At 42.1% G+C, this 20,486-nt stretch overlaps 1 long non-coding RNA gene across 1 annotated transcript; it reads right to left on the minus strand.

The window, feature by feature from the left end:
- Nucleotides 1-18,961: 18,961 nt before the first annotated feature.
- LOC105047417 (uncharacterized) lies at nucleotides 18,962-19,711 on the minus strand. The gene is made up of 2 exons (XR_012142005.1): nucleotides 19,419-19,711; nucleotides 18,962-19,333 (listed from the first exon to the last, which is right to left on the minus strand). It is a non-coding gene; the product is annotated as an uncharacterized lncRNA (long non-coding RNA).
- Nucleotides 19,712-20,486: the final 775 nt, after the last annotated feature.

The following is a 20,486-nucleotide window of genomic DNA, read 5'->3' on the forward strand; positions in this document are numbered from 1 at the left end:
CACATGGATGAACAATGGTCTTGTATTAGAAGTTAATTTTGTAACGATTCATTATAGTTCTAAAATTTTTGGATAGAACTCCAACTAGATAATGATCCAGTACATATACATTGCCTTCAAACAGCAAGGGCTTAAAGTTATAAATCAATATGCTCTGCACACTTGCATGAATCTTTTCAACCTAATGAAGTAGTTAGAATGATTAATGTAATAGAAGTTAAACTATATATATACAATGATAGAAATGCATCAGATTGGACAGAAAAGATAAGAAAGAGAGAGAGAGACCAAAGGTGTTAATCCAAACAATATTGCTGATAGTTCATTAAAATTATTAATTTAACAATACTAAATCTTAGTAGTTACTTATCAATTTATTCAAAAATATAAGCAAGTACAGTACATGACTTGAATCAAAGATGAGAAACTTAAACACTATAACATATTATTAGAGGGAAGGTCAGGCGGTGTGGAGGGGTGGTGGGGTGAAGGCATGCAGAAAATCTCTAATACAAGAAATTAATTAGAAGAAAATGCTCAAATTTTATATAATATCTTAAATAGTATCTACTGTTCTTAGGATGTGAGTTAGTATCATAGCTCCATTGATCAACAAAACTTTAAATTTATCCAAAATCCAATAGTGCCAAGAGGCAATGACCAGATCATTAAAGCTTCATTAATACTTATAGTGTACTGTGTCCCTCATAATCCAAATTTTCAGCACGAACACAATGAGTATAAAATTACCAGCATTTCTAATTGACATAGGGGTGTTAACCCATGCGACATTTATAATAGTTCATTAAAAACACTAATTTAACAATATTAAAATCTAAGTAGTTACTTACTAATTCATCCAAAAGTACCATTTCAAGGATGCATTCTTCTATTTTCAGATTGGAATAAAATGGAACCTCTCACAATCTTATTATTCTAACCTTAATCTTTTATTGTTCATCAGCAGTGAAAATATCTTTGATATGATAAATTCTTCGGGCCATCATCCACACTGCAATTTTGCCAAGGGATTACTGACATTGGTAGTAAAATTCTTGTGTGGTTCCCGAGTATTGCCAAGGGATTAGATTTATGATTTCAAAAAATAATTTCAAATTTCAAAATATGATTATTAAGAAAAAAATTTAAATTTTAAATGTTGGTTGATGGGTTGGTAGAGAAGATTTTAAATTGAGAGGATAAATTCTCTTCTTCTTCTTTTTTTAAGCTGAGATTTTATTGAGACTATATTTTCAGAAGAAAATAGATGGTGGGAGTACTATCTGTAAGAAGGAGCTGGAGAAGGGGTTGGAGATTGATACTTTGGTGACTGACCACCATCTCAAGCTACGCCTGTAACCCAGCGGACCCATAAACCTACCCGCACTCTACCTCGATCTCTGCCACGTGTGCAAAGGAGGAAAAAAATGAAAAAAATAAAACCCACAAAACTCATGCATACTTGCCCAAGAAAAATAGAGATTTAAAGGAGAAAAATTAAAAATAAAATTATAGATTTAATATTAAAGTCCTAACTGTAACATCTATGAGCTACAGAAATCAAATCATCGAAGATGAAATCTGGAGTAGTAAAGAAGCGAAAAGCATGAGACAGAGATATTGAGAGAAAGAATACTGATCAGATCGAGATTGGTCATCGAAAGGTTGCATCGGAGGTTTCTTCATGCCCAACAGCCATCTCAAAAGATGGTTCATTTGTCGAAGAGTGAACCCTCATCTATTTCGGATCCAACGATTCTTATAAAACCCCTCTTAACATCTTTATAACACCCTCATCTCTGCACCACATCAGATTCGCGCCCCATTTGGATTTTGAAAAAAATAAATTTAAATTTGATAGGATATATAATTCGATATAATTTTAATATATATTTTTTAATTATAATAGTTTTATGTTATTTAAATATATTCGATTTGATCTAATTTTAATTTTTAATATTGGTTGATGGGTTGGTAGAGAGAAATTTTAAATTTTCAATTAAGGAGTCAAATTTTAAACGAAGACATTTAAAGAGAGGATAAAATCTTCTTCTTTTTTTCAACTGAGATTTTATTGAGATTATAATGTTATTTATATGTATCCGATCTCATCTGATTTTAAATTTTAATATTAGTTAATGGTTGGTAGAAAAAAATTTTAAATTTTAAATTAAGGAGTCAGATTTCAAACGATGAGATTTAAAAAAAGATTAAATTTTTCTTTTTCAACTGAAATTTTATTGAGATTATATTTTCAAACGATGACATATGACAAATTTTCAGCTATCATATCTCTATTTTTATATAATATATTAATTTGATGGCCATTTTACCTGCAGTGATTCAGTAAAAAAGTTGAGATAATTACATGCTTATGAATTTGTTAGAATATATAAGACCTGGTATATTGGAGTTTTTTTCCAGAATAAAAAAGGGCGGCTAGGGTCAAGGTCCCACATCGGCCAATGAAAGCAGTCCTGTACGCTTTTATCAGACTTGCGCCGGTTCTCCCCCTCCCGGGGGCTTTTGGGTGTTGGGCTGTGAATTCAGTCAAGAATTGCCCATGAAGCAGGGTATAAGAATGCCTGCCCCTCCTGACCGCAAGCTAGTATGCCGAAGCTTACGTCAGCCCCGCCAGGCTTGCGGGGGGCCGACGAGCCACCGCAAGCGGGCGAGAGGGGCCGACGGGCGGTGCTTGCGGGGGCTCGCAAGCTGCTTACGTCAGCCCTTTGACATATTATCTTTTCCCTTGTCTATAAAACCCCTTCCACTCTTCCCTCTTCCTTATACCCAGCTCCCTTCTCCCCTTCTCCTAAAATAAATCCCATTCTTTTAGCTCTCCCTTCATCTAAAAAATGGCTGAACCTTTTACAGATGTACCGGTACTTAATGTGCCTTATAATGCCCCTCCTCACCAAATAAACCTCCTCGAAAAAGTCTTGCCGCTCATGCTCCAGTTGTGGGCCTTGTGCCTCTCTGCAGCCCCAAAACCTATAGGGCCTGCTGCCAAATCGGAGTCCTACAAGCTGGCTTCCGAGTTGTACAATCTGGCCAATTTCATTAATTTCAACCTCCTTCTGGTTCTGGTCATCGGTGCCATGCAACCACCCATCTCCAACAAGGTGAAGCATATCATCTGGGTTACACTGGCTGTCTCAGACTTTACTTTCGCCCTTGGGACGGTTCTCAACTTGATGGCTTGAGTAGCAGGTTCTGCCATCTCTATGACCGTGGTTGTGGAGTCATATCCTATCTATTACATGGTCTTGCAGTGTTTTCTCTATATTACCATCCCTGTGTCCCGCTATCTTTGTGCACGTGGTTTTGGTGTCATATCCTATTACATGATCTTGTGGTGTTTCTTTTATATTACCGTCCTTGTATCAGTACTTTCGTTGTTTTAATTCTACTTTTGCATCCACTGTTATGTATCATGTAAATTTTATATAATCTACTCTTATGTAACTGCTTTGATTTGGGTATCGTGGTATCTCATGACCATTACAATCACGTTGCTTTAGGGAAAAAAGAAGTCGACCCCAAGGTATCTCACCTCCTAAATAATTAAGAAAACGTTATCCAGATTATATTTATTAAGTATCTCAGACAACTTCTCCGATGACCAACCTTTTCTCTTGACGTAAGCTGTGTCATTCTTTTTCGTTAGCAATAAAGGATGGGACGCTGTTTTATATCTCCCTTTTCATCAAAAAAATAAAATAAAAATAAAATATTGAATCAAAGATGCAGTCATAAAAGTTCAGCAATTATGCGTATCCTACAGTGTCATACTAGTCCAAGACGAACACTTCTTATATAAATGATCTCTTTTGGACAAGTGAAGACGACACCACAGGCCCAACAGTCGCAAGAAGGCAGCTGTTTCAATAAACTCCAAAAGATTTGGGTTTCCAATAGGTCTGCGCCCTTATCCGCCTCTATTTGGTCTGTCCTTTGCCCAAAGACTTGGGTGTGCCCCAACTGAGGGCTTTTTGCTCCACATGTGCTCTTCCTGGAGGGTGGCTTCTTTTCATAAAGATATCCAATCTGCTGCAGTTCTAATGCTCATTGCAGCTCTTCTATTTGCTCTTTTGTAAATTTTACAAATTGTATTCTTTAATTCTTTAACAAAATTGGGTGATTGGTGTCGGTTTTTTCCTACCCGATCTCCCCTTTGAAAAGGTAAAAAAAAAAAAAGGTTTGGGACGGCTGGAGAAGGTGGGAGCGCAAGGGCTTTGCGGTGTTCCGAGAGTCGCATCTTCAATTGAGTTGTACGGTACGGACACAAAGACCCTTTCCTTATTTTTAGTTCTGGGTATTCGTTAGCCGCAACTTCGAGGGAACATTCTGCTCTCTTTCTTTTCTGTTTTCTGTTTTTTTTATTAAGTACTTCTGGGCATTGGTCCAAGCTTTTCTTCTCCTTCTTGTTAGATCCATGTGGATCATCCGTCAACCTTTTCAGATGATGTGAAAGTGTTTTATTTGGAAGATATATTGAATTTTCCTATCAGTCTTTTTGTGTTGGAAGGCTGTTAAAGCATTTGCTGCGTAAGTACCCGAAAAGGGGAGCCAAAAAAAAAAAAAAAAAAAAATTCTGCCGGGGATCAGAAGGACCAATCCATGGTGTCTATCAAAATTCTAATCTCATTGCAAGATTAAGAACTGAATGATCAAAAATTTTATTTCGGATTAAAACAATAAATCTAATTTTGTGAAGGCCCGAATCATCCCTTCTCTCCATGATCAAATCCATGTTTCTATTGGATCTTCGAATCCAATTTGGCTTCCAGCAGATCAACCGCGTTAAAAAATTTATCCAGCTTGGTTCAAAACCACTTCACCACCCAGCTTCGTTGAAATCTTCTGTGGGATTTCGTGCTTTGATTTTGATTTTGGTGCATTAATTTCCGATTCAATATATATATATATATATATATATATATTTTAATACTTTACAAAGGGCAGATTTAAGAAGGAAGTAATTATATTTCTTGACATAACCTACCTTGCCAATTTAAATGCAAAAAAACTGTTCTTCTTTTGCAAAGCGCTCTCTGTACATCTAGTAAGTGCAAATACATATTTATGCCTTGCGTTTTCTAATAAACATTTCCCTAATTTTCTGAATCATTAAAACTTTCAGATCTCAGAGAGTTTGATAATAAATTTTATCCTGATTTTATTCCAGCTTACTAGCCACATATGTTTAAGGTTTCACTTTTAATATTTGGTTACCTTCATGAGTCATATGTGAATATTTCGTTAACAATTTTGCCCTTTGAAGATTGTCAAATGCTAACTGTTCAGCAAGATCTTTCAAATATTCTTTAATTTATTCCTTCTACCAGTACCACTTTTTCCCTAAATCTTCAAATCTTGCCTACTTTCAAGCGTCTTCCCTATGAAACTGAGCCCACAGCCCAATATTTTTTTTTTTGCCTGAGAGGAAAGCATATTGAATAAAAAAATATACAAATGAGGTTTTTTTTCCCCCTGTGGGATTCGGACTAGCTCACTCCAAAGACTTCTAGATTTTTTTCTAATCTAGTCCAGTCCAAACTGATTTTCTAAGTTGTACGGGCTCAATCCCATAAATCTTATAGGATTTTGGACTCACGCAACCAAACAGACCCTAAGTATGAAGATGATCCTTAATCCAGGATTGATTTATTAAAACTCTATATAAGCTTTATGAAGGATGCAGTGGATATGGCTTCAAATGCAGATTATCGTTGCAAGGGTCTCTCCCCCTATCCGGTCTCTCTATAACCGGGCTCTTGACCTTGCTCATATTAGGACGAGGTTCTCCTCTTGTTCCTAACATGACTTGTGGGGCCGCATAAAGACCGTTGCGAGGGCCTCTCCTTCCATCCGGTCTCTCTATAACCGGACCTTCGACCTTACTCATGTTAGGACGAAATTCTCCTCTTGTTCCTAACATGGCTTGTGGAGGCGCATAAGGACCGTTGCGAGGGCCTCTCCTCCCATCCGGTCTCTCTATAACCGGGCCTTCGACCTTGCTCATGTTAGGACGAGGTTCTCCTCCTGTTCCTAACATGGCTTGTGGGGGCGCATAAGGACCGTTGCGAGGGCCTCTCCCCCCATCCGGTCTCTAAATAATCGGACCTTCGACCTTGCTCATGTTAGGACGAGGTTCTCCTCCTGTTCCTAACATGGCTTGTAGGGGCGCATAAGGACCGTTGCGAGGGTCTCTCCCCTCATCCGATCTCTAAATAATCGGACCTTCGATCTTGCTCATGTTAGGACGAGGTTCTCTTCCTATTCCTAATATGACTTGTGGGGGCGCAAAAGGACCGTTGCGAGGGCCTCTCGCTCCATCCGATCTCTAAATAACCAGACCTTCGACTTTGTTCATGTTAGGACGAGGTTCTCCTCCTGTTCCTAACATGGCTTATGGGGGCGCATAAGGACCGTTGCGAGGGCCTCTCCCTCCATCCGATCTCTAAATAACCGAACCTTCGACCTTGCTCATGTTAGGACGAGGTTCTCCTCCTGTTCCTAACATGGCTTGTGGGGGCGCATAAGGGCCGTTGCGAGGGCCTCTCCCCCCATCCGGTCTCTAAATAATCGGACCTTCGACCTTGCTCATGTTAGGACGAGGTTCTCCTCCTGTTCCTAACATGGCTTGTGGGGGTGCATAAGGACTGTTGTGAGGGCCTCTCCCCCCATCCGGTCTCTCTATAACCGGATCTTCGTTTGTGTCGGGACGAGGTTCTCCTCTTGCTCCCGACACTGTCAGTTTCGATTGTCTGAATGAGCTACCCCCTATCGATATAAGCTCATGCCAAAAGAAAAGATATGTGAATGTGAAACTTTCATTTAAGGTAAAGTTATCGGTAATACATTCGTAGATTTTCTGAATTCCACGGTCGTGGAAGGTCCGCTCCTCCGAGTTCTTTCAGATAGTATGTCCCGGGCCGGACTACCTCCCCGACTTCATACGGATCTTTCCAGTTTGGGGTAAGTTTCCCTTGGTTCTGAGGTTGCGAAACAACGGCTCGCCAAAGTACTAAGTCCCCCACTCTAAAGACTTTGATTTTGACCCGGGAGTTGTAGTAGCGGGCTACTTTCTGTCTGTAGACTGCCATCCGAACTTGAGCTGCCTCCCACTTTTCTTCTAACAAGTTGAGATTGGCCTTGAGATCCTGCGAATTGCGCTGCTCGTTGAATGCCACTATTCGCACCGACGGGAGCTTGAGTTCAATCGGGATAACAGCTTCTGTTCCGAAGGCTAAGGCAAAAGGGATCTCCCCCGTGGGCAGTCTTTGGATAGTTCGGTATGCCCACAACACATGATAAAGTTCGTCCGCCCAAGTTTCCTTTGCTTTTTCAAGCTTCATCTTGATTCCTTGCAATAGAGTTCTGTTAGTCACCTCGACCTCGCCATTTGCCTGCGGATGGACTACTGATGTGAAGTTGTGGGAGATATTTAGGTCCTCACAAAATTCAGCAAATCTTGCCCCAGCAAATTATCGTCCATTATCAGTAATGAGGGTTCTGGATAAGCCGAATCTGTAAATGATTGACTTCCAGACGAAGCCTTGCACTTTAGCTTCTGTGATTTTCATCAATGGTTCGGCTTCGACCCACTTGGTGAAGTAGTCAATTGCCACCAAGAGGAACTTTCTCTGCCCGGACGCCATGGAAAAAGATCCAAGGATATCCATTCTCCATAGCACGAACGGCCATGGGGCACTCAATGGTGTAAGTTTGGAAGCGGGCTGTCTTTGGATGCTCGCATATCTCTGACACCGATCGCACCTTCTGACGTATTCAACGGAGTCGTGGTACTAGGCCCGTAATAACCTTGTCAGAGCAGCTTGTGGGATAAGGATCTGGCCCCCAGGTGACTTCCGCAGACTCCTTCGTGTACCTCCCACAAGGCAAAGTCAGCTTCAGAAGGCCGGAGATATTTCAAAAGGGACAGAGTATGACCTCTTGTACAGCTTGCCCTTTATCGGGAGGCCTGATTTCTGAGCTTCCAAGCTTCTTTTGCATCATGAGGAAGAACCCCGTCTCTAAGATATGCAACCAGTCGGTCAATCCAGCTGGGTTTATGGCTGATCTCCATTACAGGCTATGGTTCTTCCGTACTTGGGCATTTCAGAACTTCGAAAAGGACTTCCCTTGGTAGTTCGGCCGGAGCCAGTGTAGCAACTTGGAGAAAAGATCGGCCCTGATATTTTCTGTTCTTGGAATCTGTTTGATGTTGAAGCTGCTAAAGGTAGGGATGATCTCTTTTACCTTTTCGAGATGCTTAGCCATACTGTCCTCCCGAGCTTCGTAGTTCCTGCTGACTTGTCCCACCACCAGTTGGGAGTCACTGTAGACTTGGAGCCGATCTACTTCTAATTCTTTGGCGATCTTCAATCCTGCAATCAGAGCTTCATATTCTGCTCCATTATTTATCACAGAAAATTCGAAGCGCAGCGCGTACTCCGCGATAATTCCTTCTGGATTGATCAAGATCAGGCCCGCGCCTGCGCCTGACATGTTGGAGGAACCATCCACATAGAGGGCCCAAAAGCAATCAGGAAGATCTGTTCTTTCTTCAGAGGAGTTCGGCTGGAGCTCCGGGTTGTCGGCTTCACCTTGCTCAAGTTCAGCTTTCTCCGGGATGGTGTATTCCACTATGAAGTCTGCCAATATCTGAGCTTTTATTGTCGGCCGAGATTGATAGTTGATGTCGAATTCTGTGAGCTCGACCGTCCATTTCGCTATCCTTCAGAAAGCATCCGCCCGATGTAGAACGGCCTTAATCGGCTGGTCGGTGAGCAGTGTTATGGTGTGCCCTTGAAAGTAAGGTCGGAGCCTCCGGACTGCAATCAACAGGGCGTAAGTTAGTTTCTCTAATTTAGTGTACCTGATTTTGGCGTCTCTCAATGCTCGACTTATGTAGTAGATCGGCCATTGAATTTTTGCTTCTTCCTTAACAAGAACAGCCGCGAGAGCCACAGGGGAGACCGCCAAGTATAGGAACAACTCTCCAGGCTGGGGCTTTGCCAATAGCGGAGGTGAACTGAGGTAGTTCTTTAATTCTTCGAACGCTTGCTGACATTCCAGGATCCAACAGAAGTTCTTCGGCTGCTTGAGAGTCTGAAAGAAAGGTAGGCACCGTTCGGCCGACCTTGAGACGAAGCGATTCAGAGCTGCCACCCTCCCCGTAAGGCGCTGGACTTTTTTTATTGACTTCGGGGCGATCATCTCCTGAATGGCACGAATTTTTTCTGGATTTGCTTCGATTCCACGCCCCGAGACCATAAAGCCCAAGAATTTCTCTGAAGTTACTCCAAAAGCGCATTTGGTTGGGTTCAGCTTCATCTTGTATTTTCGGAGGATGCTAAAGGTCTCTTCAAGGTCGGCGACGTGGTTCGTTGAGGAATGCCTCTAGGTGGTCAACCGGGTCAGAGGTCCCATCGTAGCTCTCAAATTGGGAGAGCTTGAAGTTCGACTGGATCGGCTCCTGCATGATCATTTGAGAAAAAAGTGGGTCAGTACAAATATCCTCACAGCAAGTAGGAGAAATATGATGGAGCGCTTCGATCCGTCGGTTCATCTCTTGGAACCTTCGATCCAAGAAATCCTCTCGATTGCGAATCTCGAAGGTTTTCTAGCCGAACGAAGGTAGGGACCCTCCGGGGGTGGAGTCGTGATCAGACGGAGGGCTCTCCGCCTTCTGCTTCCCTCTTCCGGAGGATGTCGGGTGGCTGGCCCAAGTGGGTCGCCCGATCGCCGGATTCTGGAGCTCCGACGATGCTCTTTTCAGCTGCACGGATGCCTGTGGCTGCTGCCGCTACTGCTGCATGGCCTGCACTACTTCGGTGAGGCCTCTGACCTGCTGGACCAGCAGGTCAAACTGCTCCATGCCGACTGCCGTCGTCGGAGGGGGAGGAGCTTGAAAAATTGGAGACGAGACCGGAGCCGGTGGATCTCACTGGGATCTAGACATGGATGCCGTAGATCGCCTGGTGGATGCCTTTCGAGGAGGCATCAGGTTGGGATCTGGTCGAAGAAGAAGAGGAAGATGTTGAAGAAGGCAGCCGGGAATAGTCCAGTTGAGTGTTCCTTTAAGAACAAGTGTTCCTTTAAGAACAAGGGTTCTGCAAAGACACAGCCCTTCCTCTAGCGCCAATCCTGTTGGCGCAAAATTTCGCTGACGCCGGAGAAGCTGGAGTCGAGGAAATCACGGTCGCCGTCGGAACCTGTAAGGAAAGTTTAAACCGGAGTTGGGGGTGCTCCGGCAAGACCCTCCGATGCTCAAGTCAGTACTCTACCTCAACAGAAATAGAGCACTCGAACGAAATTTTTTTGCAGAGTTTAGAGATGGTACCAGAGCTTATAGCTTAGCCTTTTCTTAGCTTGGAGAAGAACGTATCTGGAAGGTCTCTTTTATAGACGGGAGAGCGTAACTGATTGACAGCGATGTCTGTAACCGCTTGGTAGTGGGCCGTTCGGAATCACGTGGAGTTTGTTACGGAGAGTAGTGGTGTCCGTTGTCGCGACTTGCCAGAGAGTGGTGGGGCCACGTGGAGTCTGTTACGGAAAGCGGAGTGTTGTCCGTTGTCGCAACTTGCTGGGGAGTTCAGGCTGGATGGCTGAAGCTCGGTTGGGACGATGGGTGGAGCTGAATAGCTCTCTGTCTAAGAGAAGCTCAGATATTTTCGAGGTTGTTGACGTGCTAACTGTAGTCGGGCGTCTTAGGCATTGATGCTGCAGATGAAGGTCGTCTGTTGCGAAAGCCTGGACGGAGAATCTCTGTTGGAGAAGTCCGGTTGGTGTCCGATTGCTAGAGAAGCTCATCAAAAATTCGGAAAGCATTATCGAAGGTTGTCCAATAGAGGAGTCCGGAAGGTGTCGTGGGAGCTCGTCCGTCGAAGGAGCTCGGCTGGTACCTGTAGAAGGCCGATGGCATGGAGAGGTACAGAAGACACCGGAAGCAGTCGGTCGTCGTAGAAATCCGTCTGCTGGAGCCCATCTGTTGCGGAAGTTCGTCTGGAATCCACCTGTCGTAGAAGTTCGGACGAAGTCCGACTCTCGTAGGAATCTGGAGAGAGGTCGCCTGCTGTAGAAGCTCGGACGGAGATCATTTATCGTAGAAGCTCGGATGGAGACTACTTATCGTAGAAGCTCGGATGGAGACTGGTCATCGTAAAAGCTCGGATGAAGACCGGTCACCGTGGGAGTCCGGATGGAGACTGGTCACTGTGGGAGCCCGAATGGAGACTGGTTGCCGTGGGAGTCCGGATGGAGGCCGACGAAATTCGGAGGGTGGTCGACCATCGTAGAAACTTGAATGAAGTCTGGTTGCTGTAGAAGTCCTGCCGCTGGAGAGGCACGGACCTTGGCGGAGTCAGGAAGAAGCCTGAAGCAGAGTTGATCGTGACAGGAGGAAGTCTGAAAGTAGTTCGGATAATAGTCAATTGCTGTGAAAGGTCGGCTGATAGTGGAGTCCAGAGAGCATTTGGAGCAGTCCGATAGACGACTGAAAGAGCTTATCATTGAAGAAGTTCGAAGGGTATAGTAGGAGTTCGTCCGTCGGAGGAGTTTGGTTGGCATTCGTAGAAGGCGTTGTGGAAGTTCGTCCATCGGAGGAGTTCGGTTGGCCCTCGTAGGAGTTGTGGGAGTTCGTCGGCCGGAGGAGTTCGGTTGGCACTCGTAGAAGGTCGGTTGGCACTCGTAGAAGGCGTTGTGGGAGTTCGTCGGCCGGAGGAGTTCGGTTGGCACTAGTAGAAGGCGTTGTGGGAGTTCGTCGGTCGGAGGAGTTCGGTTGGTACTAGTAGAAAGCGCTGTGGGAGTTCGTCGGTCGGAGGAGTTCGGTTGCTGGAGAAGTCTGGAAAAGCGCCGCACGAAGTCGGAAGAGTCCTGAGAGGGTCAGCTTCTTAAGAACTTCGACTGGAGATATTTTATACCCAACACTAGACAATGCAGATGCCTATAACTAATGGTATCTCTTTCTACTGGCTGTCATATTAGAGCCTATATATGCATTTCATAATATTTTTTGGTAGATGTATTTTGTAATCTTTCAGCACATATTACTGGAATATAACCCAAGGCTTCCAGTAGCAGAGAACAATTTAGTTAAATCATGAACCATTTAGTAAGGGAAACATAACATTCCATTAATTCGCTGGAGCAATATCAATTATTCCTACTTGTTGCAATTCTCTGATCATAATCATATGCTCTTGCACCACCTGAATGATTCAACTTTAACGCTTGGGATGAGCATATTGCTTTTAGCAGGATAGCTTGGCTACAAATCCTAATAACATGCATGCGATTACAATATAAGCTTATCCACTAGTTTGTGATACGTAATCAAGAATAGAATATTGGAACTTGATGACCTCCTTGACACGGCCATGTAGCTCAGTCAAGCATTAAACCAACAACGGCTGATATGCCTCTGTGAGTCCAAAGGGTAACAAAACAAAGGACGAACAACATCTAATGGAAATGTTAGCAAGAATTAGATGTATCAGGTCTTTTCTTTGAGATAGAACTTAATGTACTAGAATTTAGGAATTTTGTTTGGGAAACATCCAAGTCTATTTCATTGTTCTTCTTCTAACACACTATCTCAAGACCTAGTTCCTCAAAGGAAAACATTGGAGGAACCCACCATCCTGGATTTATGCTTTCCAAGACCACATTAATAAAGGTTGTTTTATTTCCAACTATATCTATAGGATCATCAACAACAGTTACATGCTTTTATCACACTTGCTCGGTATTAGCCTATTGGATCTCCAGTTCTCCACTAATTACTTATCCTCCGTAGAAGTCACACTCAATAATCACTTGAAACTGTACTCAATAATCACTTGAAACTGTGACTCTTTGAGTGATACATGCAACAGACACAAAAATCATGACTGCTATCAAACAGTTGAGTTTACACAAGGAGCTTTCAACCTTGAAATTCATAACACGTTGCAGTCTTTCAATAGCAATAACATGATAGTAGAAACTAACTCAGAGAAAAAGCTGCAGATCATGAAAAAACAAAGAATCATCTGTAAACTTCAATAATACAACTAAGAAAACTGCCACCCACTTTTTTGGCCTGTTCAGTACGTAGGCATTTCAGAAATGCTAATTTACTTGTGAGTCCAGTCTAACTCCATACAACAGTGCTTAACTTTCCTATATCATAGAACTGACATGACATAATCGATTTTGCATCCAGAGTGGAGAATTGCTAAGAATGCCCAGATGAAGAATGTTGCAAAAGTAAAACCATTTCACGAAGTTGCCTGCTAGATTCCATGAGTTAATGCATCAAATGTAAATCAACATCCATACATCATCTTCTGAGGTAAATTGGCAATTATACTCCATTCAAGTTTTTAGAAAATGAATTGTACGAACATCCTAGAACAAGGTTTTAAATCCTGTGAGACGGGGCTGCCCCAATTTTCTTATGGAATGGGATGCGCCGCCGTCTCACCCCATTCCAATACTTGGGACCGAGGATGTCCTAAGACGTCCTGATCAGGACATTGGGACGCTAGTGGGACGACTCTGTCTTGACACATAGGATGGTACTCTATTCTAGTGTCCTGCGGAACATTCCACTAGGACTTGAATCCTTGCCTTGGAATGTAGAGTCACAAAACATGTTGAAATAAGCTACCAAAGCATGGCCAGCTTCAAGGTTTTTCATATCAACCAATACTACCTAACATAGGGTGTACCCTACCAACTGATATGGCACCAATTACAGGGGCTTGATACGCCCATGTACCAAGACATGGGACAGCTGTTGTCCTAACTCCAACAGCATACAAATGTATCAATATAGGGACATACAATACTAACCTAACTCATCCAATATGAGGTCTGGTGTGGCAATTGAAAACCTTTGTTAGCTTGCTTCTTGTGCAACTAAGGCAATGTTTGGTAGGTGGTATACCAAGAAATAAGGGCCTTATCCCATGGTCATGCTGCCAAACACCATTTTTCATCCATGGAATAACCTTACCTCAGAAAGTACAAGTAGGTGAGAGAGTTTCCACCATTTTGGTGGAATAGGCTTATATTGCAGAATAAGGGGAAATTATTCCCTCCAATTACATTTTCCCCTTATCTCTAAATATACAAAAAAGTGAGAGGACAACTTCATCCCTGTGATAAAATCCAAATCATCACAAAACCTGATGCACATTAAATGCATGCATTTATCACTCCAACCAAATGCATAAAATTCCTACTCCACGGAACAATTCCTATCTCTCCAAACATATTGAGATAAGTCTCCCTCATTCCTTCACAATTTATTCTGTAACCATACTCTACCTAAGAGATAACCTTGCAAATATGAACCAACAACAAGCTGATATTCCATTATAGGCACTAAAATCAAGGATGCTTTTTAGTTATCATGTCCACCTAATTACAAATTTCTAATAGCCTTCATCCTCAAGCCCCTGGAGAGCTTTTGCATGTCTTTTAAACCATTGGATCGACAGCCAACTCCCTACTTGTTTACATCTTTTGTCAATACGGCCAATAAATACTTGGATAAATTATAGAAACACCTCCTCAAGTTTAGGCCATTTTCACTTACACCCCCTATACTTTAAAAAGTATCAAACTGATCCCTAAAGTTTTGAAGCGTTCCAACGAGGTCCTTCTGTCCATCTCCATTAATGAAATCTTATCACATGACCATCACATAATATTATTATTTTATAAAATGACAAAAACACCCTTATGTCCACCTCCTCCCTCCATCTCCGATTGATCTCCTCCTCCAATTAACCTCCACCCATTCCTCCACTGCTTCCCCTTCCTCCCTCCTCTCCGATTGATCTTCTCCACCACCCATTCAAGATGCTGCCCCCTCTCTCCTGGATCTGTTGGATCTTCCCCAACATTCTGGCACATCAGTTGGGATCAGAAATGAAGGGGCTCGGGATCACAGCCATCGGGCTCGATGGGTCCTCCGTATGCGCCTATCTTGGCGGCCCGCTTGCCAGCCCCTGGTTCGCCATTGCTAACATCGCCATTGGCAGCCCGCTTGCCAGCCCTCTTTATCTTTAGAAAAAGCACTTTGTAGGCCTAAGACATCTGTGTTTAATCTTGATAGCAACACATTACCTTGATTCTTTTCATTGTTAGTTTTCAGGCCAAACAAATGAGTGAAAGTTGAATTTGCTGCTCCATCAAACCATCCATATTTATAGGTTTATTAAAATCAGCCAAGCTGTGATCTGACAAACTATTTTGTGTCTATGAATCTTGTGCCTTGGTGTCATTTTTTGCATTTAAGACCCTCACCAGTGCCTAAAATAAGCTTTACATCATTCTCAGGATCAGAGCCGCAAGTTCTGCTAGGTAGAACTGTAACTCTAGATAATGAATAAGCAAAACTTTTCTTTCCTGATCTTTCAAAATCTTCACTATCAATGTATACATCTGCTGGAAGTTGTAGGTCAAACATTCTCCTAAAAAGTTTCTGAAGCTCAGAGTCAAAAAATTTAGCATCTTTTAGAGAGTCCCCATTTTTTATTGAAATAGCATCAGACTGCACATTACTTTCCTTCAGAAAGTTTAAGGATATCCTTATATCATCAGCGCTTGCAAAAGTTGATCTTTCACAACTTGTGTTCACTATAGGCAAGTAAGACATCTGCCATATCTTTTTGGTGCCTTCACATGGCATTTGAGATGAAAAAGAATTTGACTGAGATGTATTAGACGGTACAGAGTATCTGTGCAGCCCCTTCTTTTGACACTCATCCATCAAGTCTCTCTGTATTCTATAAAGACGGTGCAGTTCATAGACCTAGATTGCAGAATGAGACTGCAATTTCAGTGACGACAAACTTATAGTATTAAACAACTAATTCATATATTATGAAGAAGACAAGAAGAAAAACTGAGGTGTCTATGAACAAATGGACTGCCCCAACTACCATGCACTGTTGCGAAAGGAAAATAGGAGAGAGAAGCCGAAAAGAGGTTTCATCATCGCCTCAATAGAAAAGATACTGCAAGATAAAGAGAAGAATGCATTCAAAACAGAGAGGTCTTAAATAACAGCCATGTCATATTGTGGAAGAGGGCAGCTCTTGATAGCACCAGAGCACCAACTGACCAACTCTTCCTGGTTCCTCCATCAAGTCTCGTAGCTAAGCAGAATATTGGGTTGAAAACACAGCTGTCCAATGAATCAAGCAGCTTGAGCATGTCTCTAGATTCAACTTGAGACAAGCACGAATCAAATTCGGTTAGAATCACGAATCAAGTAGAAGACTCGTATGCACCAAAAAGAAGATTTGATGCCATTTGGGTGATAGTGACAATTCTGAGAAAAATAAAGACGACAAATATCATTGTGACAAAACCCTACCAAAACATTATAAAATTCCTTGAGCAAAAAAACTTCAACTGAACAATTTTGATTTGCAAGATTTCAAAACACAAATATCATAAAAAAGTATTATTTTAGGAATAAAGATCAAAATGATGAACAAGGTACCTATCTCAGAACATAAAAAAGACACAAACAAGTGGCGAGAGGCTCAAATTCACCTTCGTACCATCATCCCACTTCTACATTATTTGTCCACAAATGGTAGTAGAGGTTGTCAGGGGAGTCTCACAATAGTCACAAAAGAAAAATACTGGAGGAATCTACAAGAGCTTCATCATCAATGCCTCTAGAGAAAGATAGAGCAAGACATACATAGAGAGAGGTGTGGAAATCAAGAGCTGAGTTCGGACAATCTCCAATTCATGACCAAGGAGACAACCATCACCATGGAAGGCACTCTGGCTTGCCCACAAGATTTTTCCAAGACATCAATGGCTGCCCTGCTTTTCGCCACCACCATCGCGAAGCCGCCCATCACGAAGTCCATAGCCATCTTCCCCGATGGCCTCGCCGCCGCCTTCCCCACTGCTTCAATAGCGGCTCCGACCGAAGCCACCATCCTCGTGTTGTTCTCCTCCCTCTAGAGAGGAGAAAATTTTAGTCTCCATAGAGAGGGGCATTTTTGTCCATTGTAATGGCAAGCGGACGCCATCAGGGGTTAAGTGACCGTCAGGGTCTCTTTGAAATGTTTTGAAACTTTAGGAATCTGTTTGACACTTTTTAAAGTATAAGGGGTGTAACTGAAAATGGCATAAACTTGGGGGTGTTACTGTAATTTATCCTAAATACTTCAAACAGTTATCAATAAACTCTCCGACACTTGAGAGCCTCAGATTATATGAGGATAAGACCAAATTCAAAACCCCTTGTTTCTGTGGATAAAAGAACCAAGTGATTCTAGTCTTGATATCACAATATCTGCATTTTCTCCTTTTCCTGAATATTTTGCCATGCATACAGAATAGGTCAACCATTCATGGTTGACAAAAAGCCCTCTAAAAGTCATTCCAAGGAAAAAGGGGAAAATCCATTGCATGCCAAAAAAGACTTCAGAAAAAAAAAGTCAATGAAAGTGATAAAACTTCGCTAGAAATTCAAGAAATGAATATGTCACAAAATGATTCAATAAGTGCATTAACATAAAACCAGGTATCATCCAAAGCATGAAGAATGAAGCCATCTTAGAAGCCAAGGTGCATGCAAAATGGTTCTCGTTTTTTCTGTTTGATAGTGGGAGCCTCAGAGGATCATAAGGAACCCAAGAATGCTGCGAAGTATGAAGTATTCTAACTTGTCTCTATTTGTTCAACTATGGTAGTCAGATTAAATATACATAAGAACAATACTTAGTTTCTAGCACATAGGAAAATGCTTTATTCTAAAGATTGCAGTGATTGGCAAAGCTGCCACCCTAACAAGTTATTATGATAAAATATCCACACGATCTTGAAGATAGAAGCATGTCAAGTTTGTAACTATCTGCCACCAAGGCCCACCTTTTGTTTTTCTTATGCTCATCCATAAGGATTTCATCCATAGCAAGAGCAATAAAATAGTGCAAACTTTGATTGGTCAAGAAATCTTTAAATCAGAATTTCAAACTCAAAGGTCTAGAATACAAGGGTATCTCAAGAGAATGGGAAAAGAATGATACACGCGCGCGCGCGCACCCACCCACACACACAATGCAGTCAATGTACTAATCAGTAAAACAATGCACGAAAACCAGCAGCATGACTGATGTAACAGCATATCACAAATTTATACACTCATGAACAAGCAACTGACTTGTGAAACGATACAACCATGCTTAACAACAGACATTACACATACAGATTTAGCTATTTTTGAGAGTTCTACTGAGATCAATACATGAACGAAGTATCTTCCTATTGCAACTAGACAGCAGTTTTCCCTTAATGCAAAGAAATTAATCAGGGCAATCAACATTCTAGACTACATTTGCAACTATATCAGCACAAGGGTTACTTAAGAAGATGCTGACTACAACAAATGGTGATCAATAATGATGTATCCTTATCAACTGACAGCAATAAATGAAATATAAAATCTGCTGAAGAGGCTGTTCTTTAAGATGCTTTTTTACAGTCTTTCACACGGTGCTAAGAAATTACCATGCAGTTCCTCCAACCTAGACTTCTACCACTGAAAGAAGCATTCCTGTCCCTGCCCATTTCATCTAATGTCATTCACCTCCAGAATAAGCCTACGAAAGTCCCTATCTTCTTTCTTCTCAAATGCACTATTAATGTTCGACTTACTGATAAACCCAACTCATCTTTAGCATGTGTTGTTCATACACATCCATAATACCTAAGCCCTTTCAACTCTTGATCAAGACATTGGTGATGGTCCCATATGAGCCAAATAAGACTCGAGCTTCTCGTCAGTGTATACTAAGTGAAAACAACTATAACAGAAACAATAATGAATCCCCATCACATTCCCTTCACTGTAAAGACCTCTCCTTCAGAAATCGTGCAAAGCCAAGCAATCAGATCCCAGTCAAATGTAGCTTCACTATTTTGGATCATATGTACTAAACTTCCCACCAAATAAATATCAAACAGAGTTACAAACAAAACTATATTTAATACATAAACAGATAAAATTCAGCATCACAACACTCTAAAGAGAAAAATCTGTCAAATTAATAAGTCACCAATACTACGAAATAAAAACAGCCAGAAAGAAAGAGAGCCGGTGTCTTACTCCACCAAATAGTTAAGAAAGAAATTGGAGGTTAGAGAGGATCAGACTCCAGGGTTGGAACTGCAGAGCGTACCCTGTGACAGCGACCTTGAGCCCGCCCTGGAGTCTATCCCCAGTCGCGAGGTCAGCCGAGCCGAAGACACAGCGCTGTGGAACGGCTGGAGGGATTGCAAGGAACCCATCACACGAGGAACCCTAAGAACCAAAACAAATCAGAAAAGAAAAAAGAAAAAAAAAATCGAGTACAGAGTGAAAGAAGTACCGATAAGAGAGATCTTGCCTTGGAAACGAAGGAATTGGGCGAGAGGGGAGATTGGGAGAGAGGGGGCTGCCGGGTTTCCTTATGGAAGACTTGATGAAAGAGAGGGCGGGTCTTGAGATCGAACGATAACGGAAGGGCATAGGATCAGGTTTAGAACACAAACGACGAGAAGATGAACCGAAGAGGGCAAAGGAGGCGAGGGGGCATTGGAAGGGTTTTACTCGTCTCTGTCAGCAGCCTATCATAACCCAGCTAGGGTTCGCTCCTTTCAAATCGAGCGCGTGGCAGTCTCGCACTCCCACCCCTTTATTTGAGTCGGGAATATGGAGTGGAATGGATTTTATCCATTCTTTTCTATATAAAATATCTGAAATAGATAATAATATATCACATCTCAAATACAATTCAATATAATTTTAATTTATTTTTTAAAAATTATAAATATTTTATGGTATTTGCATCATGAGTTTTTTCATCCGATTTGATCTTATCTATCTGATCCAATAAGAAGTGGCCACGGCTGGATATGGATATCGAATGTCTGACTGCGGACGGATATGGATGTTCACTAATGAGATTCGTTACCATCCCTAACTTTAAGAATCACGCATGTGGATAGAAAAAAGAGGTTGAAGTGGTTTTAAGTTTGTACAAAAAATGATCCAATGTTCGATGTCAAGAAAAAAGATTAACCATTCTTTCGTGCAAAAGATTGTTGCAACTAGAAAGATTTCATGGTACCCGCTTCATAAATATACATGTTGCCTGACTGCTCCCGTGTTTTGTCTCCTGTAAAATTCCCTTAGGATGCCATGCTGCTCGATAGTTTCTTCATCTTCTACCAACAGGTTCTCTAGTTCAACCTAGTCTCCTTGCTATGAAAGAACTGCTATTTGACCAACAATGCTAATGCTTTGAGGGGATGGTAGTCGCAACGAATCCTTGCCCGTTGACCTTTACGAGCACCTCGGTTGAGCTCCCTGCTGTGCTACGGAGGCTAGCATACACGATGAGGTCGCTATTCGAACGAAGCCGCTCTTTGCTAACCGTTGAGAAAAATAAGAGAGAGGGAGTCTTCTCTCTTGT

Source organism: Elaeis guineensis, chromosome 6 (assembly GCF_000442705.2).
Source record: "Elaeis guineensis isolate ETL-2024a chromosome 6, EG11, whole genome shotgun sequence".
NCBI lineage: Eukaryota > Viridiplantae > Streptophyta > Magnoliopsida > Arecales > Arecaceae > Elaeis > Elaeis guineensis.